At 29.4% G+C, this 9090-nt stretch overlaps 1 protein-coding gene across 1 annotated transcript in view; it reads left to right on the top strand.

The window, feature by feature from the left end:
• The first annotated feature begins 4187 nt into the window (after positions 1-4187).
• LOC106786101 (TWiK family of potassium channels protein 18-like) overlaps positions 4188-9090 on the top strand; it is a 261452-nt gene continuing 256549 nt past the window's right edge. Inside the window, exons 1-2 of the mRNA XM_014747130.1 lie at positions 4188-4449; positions 6731-7232. The gene's annotated coding sequence lies outside the window, so the exon portion shown is untranslated. The remainder of the gene's footprint in view (positions 4450-6730; positions 7233-9090) is intronic.

The raw sequence follows: 9090 nt of genomic DNA, 5'->3' as shown, positions 1-9090 counted from the left end.
GTATAATCTGTGGAGAAATATATATACAGTCAAAGGAAAAAATTAATTGTACAGGTATTTGAAATGTGGACACTTCATCAATTGGTCAAAATTATATTTGATTTTTGTTATACATTCTTTCGTAATATAAATATATGAATTAATTAAAAATAATAAATATATTATTACAAAACGAAACACACGTTTATTCTTATCGAAATAAAATGTAGTCAATTGAATAAATGAAGGAAATATTATGAACGTTGTACATTTTTGATCGTATTTTATTTATTTTAAACAGGACACCGATAATCACGACCATGTGTATGTGATGATAGATCAATTCGTAATTTTCTAAATTAGAAGAAAACATCGATTGTATTTATCCTAGATTGCGGATTCGAAATTCAAAGATATCTCGTTAGGATCGATTGACAAACCAACCAATGGAAAATGGTTGTTGGTTTTGGTCGATAGTGGTAAAGAACAAACAACGATGTTCAAGGTACAACCAAAACCTAAGAGTTGCTTGGTTGGCGATGAGCCACGCATCATTTGCCTTGAGAGTTAATGCTGTAGCCCAGACTAGCCGCTAACCTACAAGATTGGAAAGTATAATGCTTATGTTTTATAGATTCACGCAACCAGCTAAGGTATATATATATACATACTATATACTATCTTCCTTTATATCGTAGTTGCATCCGGGCTAGTGCATTTCAATGAGAACGCTTGAGAAAATCTTCGTTGTTTATTTGTATAACGATATTATGACAGTTTTCATTACGTAAAAGAATAAATTTCATTATTTAAATAATATAATAATAATAATAATAATAATAATAATATAAAATATATATATTTGGTTTTTGATCGTAATCATTAAAACAATTGGATTTATCATACTTTTAACAAGCTTCAACTTTCTCCATTTCAATTGAAAATTGAAATTAACTGATTTGATCATTGTAACAACATAAAAAAAACCTAATGGGAAAAGTGTATACGTATTAATATTCTAACAACGTGATACAAGTTATCAGTACATTTAAAAAATGATATAACCATATAAAATCCCATAGGAGATCGAAACAAGAAATGGTTTCGATGCTTTCCCCATTTCCTATCGAGAATGCACTTTTCTTGTTTCCCCACTTAAGAAAGAGTTTCCGGGATTCGAGATGTACCTTGCTTTCAGTATGAACGCGCAATATACCCCTAAGCAGTGTGGTATCTTTCTATTTCACTTGTAAGAGAGTAACTCGACTTACTATGATTATACATATGTCTCTTTACCTGAGTGTTTGTGTGTGTATCTGTATATTTGTGATACGTATACGTATCCCTATGTAATTTTATGAAAATTATATAATAGTATTATTTCTTACGATGTTTTTTTTATTTCTAATTTCGTTGAATGTTATCAGATGGTTGACTTGTGCAGACAAAGTTGAATTTAAGTCAAACCGGTATTCGATTTGAATCGAATGTAAACGTTAGAAACGATCAGCTTATATGAATTTCGATCGTATTGGTCCAGTTCGAGGAGTTTTACGTTCAGAAAAGAGAGAGAGAGATAGAGAGAGTGAAACGGACGATTTCAAACTACCCCAGGAACTGTAATTTTACAAAGTGACGTACCAACACTCGACGCTAGTGCGCTAGTGGATGAAGGGATAGGAGCAAGGGTGCACACTGCACAACCCTCATCAGCAACGGTATTGCCGCGATAGCGTAGCTACTCGTCAAATATTTACTTTGGAGGATGCTGGTGCCAGGCAACGGGAGTAGTATCTCAGTTGTTGAGCAGAACGAAGGAAAGGGGGGTTTAGGGGTAGGGGTTGGGGTAGGGGAGGAGAATCTTGTTCGAGAGAGTCAGTCCAATGCGAATACACCCCTCTCGAAATATTTTTATCCCCGTATCGATATAGATTTTCATTTTTGATTGTTATATTAATTAGGATTTTCCTTATTTATCAGACGGTTACTTGGTTGATTTTTTGTTTTTGTTATTTTTGTTGGTTTCATGAGAAAGAATGTTTGATGAGTTTATTATTTAATTAGAATTTTGGATTTATGTTCGTTAGGATATATATATTTGTCATATTGGGATTTAGGATGTTTTCGGTTAGTTTCAGATTTTTTGATCGAATTTAATAAAATGTTATGGAAAAAATAATGGTATTATAAAATTGGACACAGAGTTTGTTAGATAATCAGACATTTGAAGTATTTGTAAATATTTTGAATTGTTTTCTTTAGACATATTAAAAAGAAGGATTATTTCGAAATGTAAAAAGGATTTTTAGTTTTGTTCGGTTCGAGTAAGAATGCTGATTGAAAGGATCAAAGTGTTGGTACATAAATACAGGAGTATTTAATTGTTCGACCATAGAAGATAGTACTAATTTAATTTGAAAGACCTTTTTCTTTTTTTCATTTCATTCTCCGTGCTTCTCTTAATTACTAATTTCAGGTTATTTTTTCGAAGGTAAAGTAGATTTATATACGTTTTTATAGGCATCTTTAATCGAATCTAAAGTTTTTATTATATTTTTTAGATATGTATGCGCAGAGAGAAAATCTAATTTCAATTTTCGTCACGAAAAGCTGTAAAATAAGTGGACGTATTAATTATACTTTTCTGGCTGCATATAAGTCAATTATCAAATATATCATTTCCATGGAATTTCGTTTGCATATTAGAAGAATACAGAGAATAAAAGGTACATGCGATAAAAGTTATTTTATTATATAATTATGTTTCATGTAATAATCTGTGGAATAAATTTAATTTTTGTCGAGTTTCATTACTAGAAATATCACATTTTTACAGTATAATATCATAATTTGGGATAAAAAAGTATCTCTTTTGATCGTTTTTATCTGTAATTATTATATTTCTAATATTTCGATATATTAAAACTGTATTGAGTAAATTCGGACTCAAGTAAGAGGCCATTTTAAAAAATTGCGCAGAACACATGCGCATACGCTTTTCAGAAATTATAACCTATAATTTTTTTGTCGAGTTTTTAATTTTATTTGCACGATTAGTGTATTTTATTATATATTTAAATCAATGATATGTTGTTTATTCATTAGAAACCATCATATTTCGTATTATTTTCAAATTTTGTATATTTTCTATATACAATTTGTATGTGCGTGTAATATACATGTATGCACTTACCGTGCATGATTGTATATCGGTTATATTGACACACTTTACTAATACAATCTTTCCATTTTGTAAATTAAATACATTATGTTCTATAAATCAATAAAACTTAGAAAAATAGTCAATGTAGTTAACTTATGGTTTCATACAAATTTACCTTATCGATTGGGGTAATAATAATTCAATCATATATATCAAGTAATATTATTTTATATAGATATTATTAATTTATTAACTTGGTCAATCATTTTATATTAAAAATATATATTTAATAATATAATTATAACACATTGTACATAAACAATATCCAATTAGAGTTCGTACAATTAAACAATAATATTTGAAATATAATCAATTACATTCCTATCATAAATATAAATAAATTTTGTAATAATTTGCAAAAAATTTTAATGAAATAAGATTAAAAAAAAAAAATATAATTAATAAGTTGAAAACACGATTGGCTAAATAATTTCATAATTATTTAAAATCAATTTAGATGATTGCATTGTTAAATTGTATAGAAAGAATGATACGTGGATAGGGGTAGGAATGAAATATTATAAATAAAAAAAAAAAAAAAAAAGGGATACAGGATGTATTCTTTTTTTGATTATTGTTGAAAGGATAAAAAGAGAAACGTTTGGAAGTTATCGATCGAGCATTATATTTCCCGCGATTAATTGTCTGGTACTGTACTGACTGAGAGACCCTTCTTCTCCTAGCGTGCATTGACCTTCGTTTGACGTCGGAATCGTTCGGTTCAGTTCGCCAATCCTCGCCAGTGGTGGGGGACTCGCGAGTTGCTAATTCGTTCCTTTCCACCATTGCTCGCTCCGCTACCGCCGTGTTTACTTCGCGTCAGTGCGGGTATCCTATTCCGCGGAAGTTTATTTCGAATTGTCGAGTGCGAGCATAGTTTTTCAAATATTATTTTATTTTTTATCCCGTTTGTATTATATATTATTTTTAATTAAAAATATAAGTGTGTCTCTGTGCGTGTGTGTGTCGATCGAAATTAATATAATTATAATTTTTTTTTAATTTAAATCTCGTTAAGTGTTCGTTTACTTTGATCGTACGCGTCATCTTTTTTTTATTTTTTTTTTTTGAAATTTCATTCGTACATTCGTTAAACAATCGGGAGTGATTTAAAGAAGAAATTAATCGACAAATTACGATGGAAAACAATTTGTGCCCGCGTGTTTAATATACAAGTGTATTACTTCCTACTGTGCGCGTGGTTCTTTTTTTTGTTTTTCTTAACAGGAACTCAAGTGATTATATTTGTGTGTATTTGTGTATATTTTTAATTTTATTTTATCACAGATACATTTCATATATTTCATTTATATTATTTATTTAATATTAATATTTGTGTGTTTTATATATTTTTTTTTTTTAAATCGCTATGGTTATTATCAACGACGAGTTAGGGATGGGAATAAGGGTTGGGTGTTGTTTTGAATTGTAGGATACTTCATATTTATGTCGAGAGAGATACACAGTTACAATTTACCCGCGCAAATTCAAATCCCGATCGGAGTACAGTTTTTCAATTAATACGAAATTAATTAATCCTATCAATTAAATGATTTTCGTTCTTTTTACTTCAATAATGATCTCAGAAATTTAATCTCTGTAATTAGAGTTGTATCGGTGCTTCCATCATTTTTTTTCTATCAAGTTTCACGTTTTCATTTCATATTTTCACTATAAATGAATATATTATAATAACAATCGATTATTTTCATTTTAATTGTCATTTTCATACATACGTAAAGTTTATATTTGTAAATTATTAAATAAAAAAAAGTCTTTTTCTAATATTGATTTTAAAAAATTATCGAATTCATTAACTTTCATTATAAAACGACGATGTTAATCATGTGTTAACAATGACGAAAATAAAACATCCCCCATTACCACAACCACCATCACCACCACGTTAAATCGAGTAGGATATTTTTTCGTTGCATCGTGTGTGTTTGATTAACAAAAAAAAGGAGGTAAAAGAAAGAAATAGAAAAAAAAAACAAAAAATAGCGTTAATTATCAACTCCGAGAATTCCTGTATAGAATAGTGGGAGAAAATAGAAGAAGAAGAAGAAATGAGTAATAGTAGTAGTGGTACTCTTTCTGTATTTTTTTTTCTCCTTTTTTTTTTTTCTTTTTGCTTTTTCAGTGCTTGAAAAATCGAGTATTCAACTTGTCTATTTTTTCGAATGTAAAACTCGGATAAAGAATGCACCCCCAATGCGTGTATGTGTATGCGTGCATGCATACGTGCGTGCGTGTGTATGTGTTTTTTTTATCCTACTACTATTCTTCTATTTTCCTCTTATCAGAAGATAACAAAGAACGACGTTACCAGACATGAACTGCATTTGCATCATTGGTTTTACGTGAATATGGATGCACGTAATGTAATGTATAAGTATTAGTATATATATATATGTAAACGTGTGCATAGGTGCATATATTGAATGTAAATTATTTTGAAGGGTTTGGTAAAGGGCGATAGAATTTTGCAACAAGGCGATAATTCGCAATTAAAGTAGGCACTCGACATTTGTGTGTGGTGGTGGTGGGTTGTGGGTGGTGGGTGGTGGTGGTGGTGGTGATGGTGGTGGTCGATGAATTGGCTCGTGAAAGTGCAACCACGCCGAGAGAGACTTTGGGTCCACTGAGGGAGGGATACTGAACAAAAAAAGAAAATAAAATAAAAACGAAACGGGGAGTAAGGGGTGTAGGGGAAAAAGGAAAAGGGTTGCATTTAACAGCAGGAAAATTGGCTGATACTACTACACACGTATACCGAGTGATTAATTAATTTAACGAGTAATAGTAGTAGTACACTCCATTGTCAATTTAAACAGAAATATCATTTACAATTCGTTTTTAACGTTAATGTGATAATTATCACCAAATTTAGGAATTTGTTTAGTTTGTTTGTTTGTTTTTTCCAATCCCTTGTTCACAGTTTCGTTCGAAACTTTTCTTTTCTTTTTTCTAATATTATTACGATACACTTCACTGTCAATTTAAACAGAAATATCATTTACAATTCGTTTTTAACGTTAATGTGATAATTATCACCAAATTTAGGAATTTGTTTAGTTTGTTTGTTTGTTTTTTCCAATCCCTTGTTCACAGTTTCGTTCGAAACTTTTCTTTTCTTTTTTCTAATATTATTACGATACACTTCACTGTCAATTTAAACAGAAATATTATTCACAATTTGTTTTTAACGTTAAAGTGATAATTATCATCACCAACTTCAGGAATTTATTTCGTTTGTTTGTTTGGTTTTTCTTTCAATCCCTTGTTCACAGTTTCGTTCGAAAAACTTTTGTCTTTTTCTATTTTCTTTTTTTTTTTCTTTAATATTATTACGATTATTGTTTTAGGATTGAACGACAAACGTGGTGGTGGGGGTGGTAATAGTTGGGAAGGGATGGTTTTGGTTTTTTTTTTTCAATTTCATTCGATTATTATACTTCCAATTCTACTGCGAGAAGTATATTTTGTTTCTTCTTCTATTTTATTTTTTTTTCTGTCTGTGAATAGGATTTTATAGTGAATAGTTGAATTGTTATTTGAAGTATACGTACTATAGTGATGTTTGAACGAGAACAACGAGGATTGGTTAGTGTAGTGAGTTAATTTCGATGTCACGAAAGTGAATTGTATTCAACTTTTTTTCGATTTTGTTATATCACGAGATTTACAATTCGGACTTAAACCGACTGATTTGTCCGACTGTTTGATTGATTGATTGATTGATTGATTGATTGATTGATTGATTGGTTAATCGATGGATCAATTGACCGATTATCTGATACTTTGATACGATCAAACTTTCTCAAGTATCTTTTCATTATTTATTTATCATTGTGAACGAGTTAATCAAAAAAAGTAAATGTGAAGAAAAGAATTCGGATAAAAGCAACTACGTTATAGGATAATTCCGAAAAATATTCAAAATTCATTGGACTGAAGAAAAGGAACGGAACAGAAGGAAGGAAGGAAGGAAGGGAACATTTAAAGTTGGCAGTTGGAACGAGCTCGGGTGAGTTGTTTATTCAAATTAATTTCATTAATTTAACACAATGAAATTGAATATTGTATATTAAACATATAGAAATATGATATTTTAACAGACGATCCCATATTTGTAATATTCAATTTCTATTCGATTTATGGGTTTCGCGGATTCGTCGTCATCGTTGGCACACCCTTTACCTTTCACCCTTCCCCTTCCCCACTTCCCCGCCCCTCCTACCAACCTCCTATACGTTACTGACGTTTACCAAATAATCACGTTTACCGAAAGCTGCTGTTATTCGCATCTGTTATTTTACGCTGAATTACGAGATTGCTCGTAGGAGATTATTGCTCAGCGGGTGCACCGAATTGTTTCACGTAACAATTGTTCAAAGATCGATTATAACGTGGCCAACCATTTTAACTGTCGTATATATATATATATACATATAAACACCTTTTTCAATTTTTCATTCATTTAAATATCTACCTACGAAATATATGAGCACATATGTTTATACCTAACGTATACCATTTATTTATCAATCTATGTATACACGTACGTATGTGTATTTATGAACACGTGTGTCTATATGTGTATAGGTGGGGAGAGTGAATGAAAAAGTATGGGAACATGTGGGTGGATATAACTGAACAGTAGATATCAATTAATCTGTCGGAATGAACTTGCTAGTTAATAAATTATTCTCTTTCTTTATTTCGGTTTATTTTCGGTTTTGTTTCTGTACGTTCGTTCGTACGTTCGTTCGTTTGTTTACGTTTGTTTTTTTTTTTTTTTTCGTTTATTTCTTTTGTTTTTTAGTCAATGTAGAAAATAAAAATTCTCGGCAGCATTAAACTAGGTCGATAAAGTTACAAAGGAGGAATGGTCTCTCTCGAAATTCTCTTTAAAACTATAAAAGAGACGTGAGATTTAGATGGGATCTTCATTTCTCTAGTTTTCTCTCTATCTTATTCTTACTTTAACTCTATCTATCACTATCTTTCTCTTAGGTTAAACTTCATCGAAGTATTCTATACTTTGTCTTATTTTATCTATCTTTTTTTTACTTTTATATTTCTTTTATTTCTATTTTTATTTTATATTTTATTTTATTTTATTTCTCTCTTCTCTACTTAGTTGCCCTATTTCTATTTTTCTACTTCTTCTTCTTCTTTCTTCTTTCTTTGTTCTATTTTCTTCCTTTTTTTTTTTTTATTATTATTCTCTTCTTCTTTACCTTCTATTCTTCCTTAAATCCTGATCGAGTTTGTCAATATTGTTGAGAAAAAAGGCACAGACCTTTTTCTTGGATTGATTTCTTCTTCCACACGCGTTAAATGTTATAAACGGATTTGATCTAAAGGATATCTAAACATTGATTTTCACTGTTAGACGAAATAATTGTTATATGAAATAGAAAAGAAATGGGAAACTAGAGTTGATACTTTAATCGTTAATTTAATATGAACATTTGATTAATGTTAGTTTTGTTCTTTAGGTTTTAATATATTTTTGATTATTTTTATAAGTATACACGTGTTACTATATATGTGTAATTTATATTATTATTTAAATATACTAATTGTTCTTGATTTTTAATATAATTAAAGAAATATGTATATGATTAAACTTGTTAATAATTTATATTGTTTTCATATTTATTTTCAATACTTTTCTTTGCATTTTCGAATTTATAACTTTGAATTATATTTGTTTCATAGTTATAAGTTTTATTAATTATTAAGAATTTTTATTCTTTATATTCAATGATTATATCATAACTTTTATGAAATGCATTTTGCATACAATGTCATCAATGTGTTCAAATAAGTTTCAACAAATAATTTACAACAAATATTATTATTACACAAATAAATAA

This window comes from Polistes canadensis, unplaced genomic scaffold (genome assembly GCF_001313835.1).
Source record: "Polistes canadensis isolate GaletaPanama2010 unplaced genomic scaffold, ASM131383v1 scaffold_65, whole genome shotgun sequence".
NCBI classification, from domain to species: domain Eukaryota; kingdom Metazoa; phylum Arthropoda; class Insecta; order Hymenoptera; family Vespidae; genus Polistes; species Polistes canadensis.
Note: the sequence above shows the minus strand (reverse complement) of the source record. Positions and strands in the feature narration are given on the sequence as shown.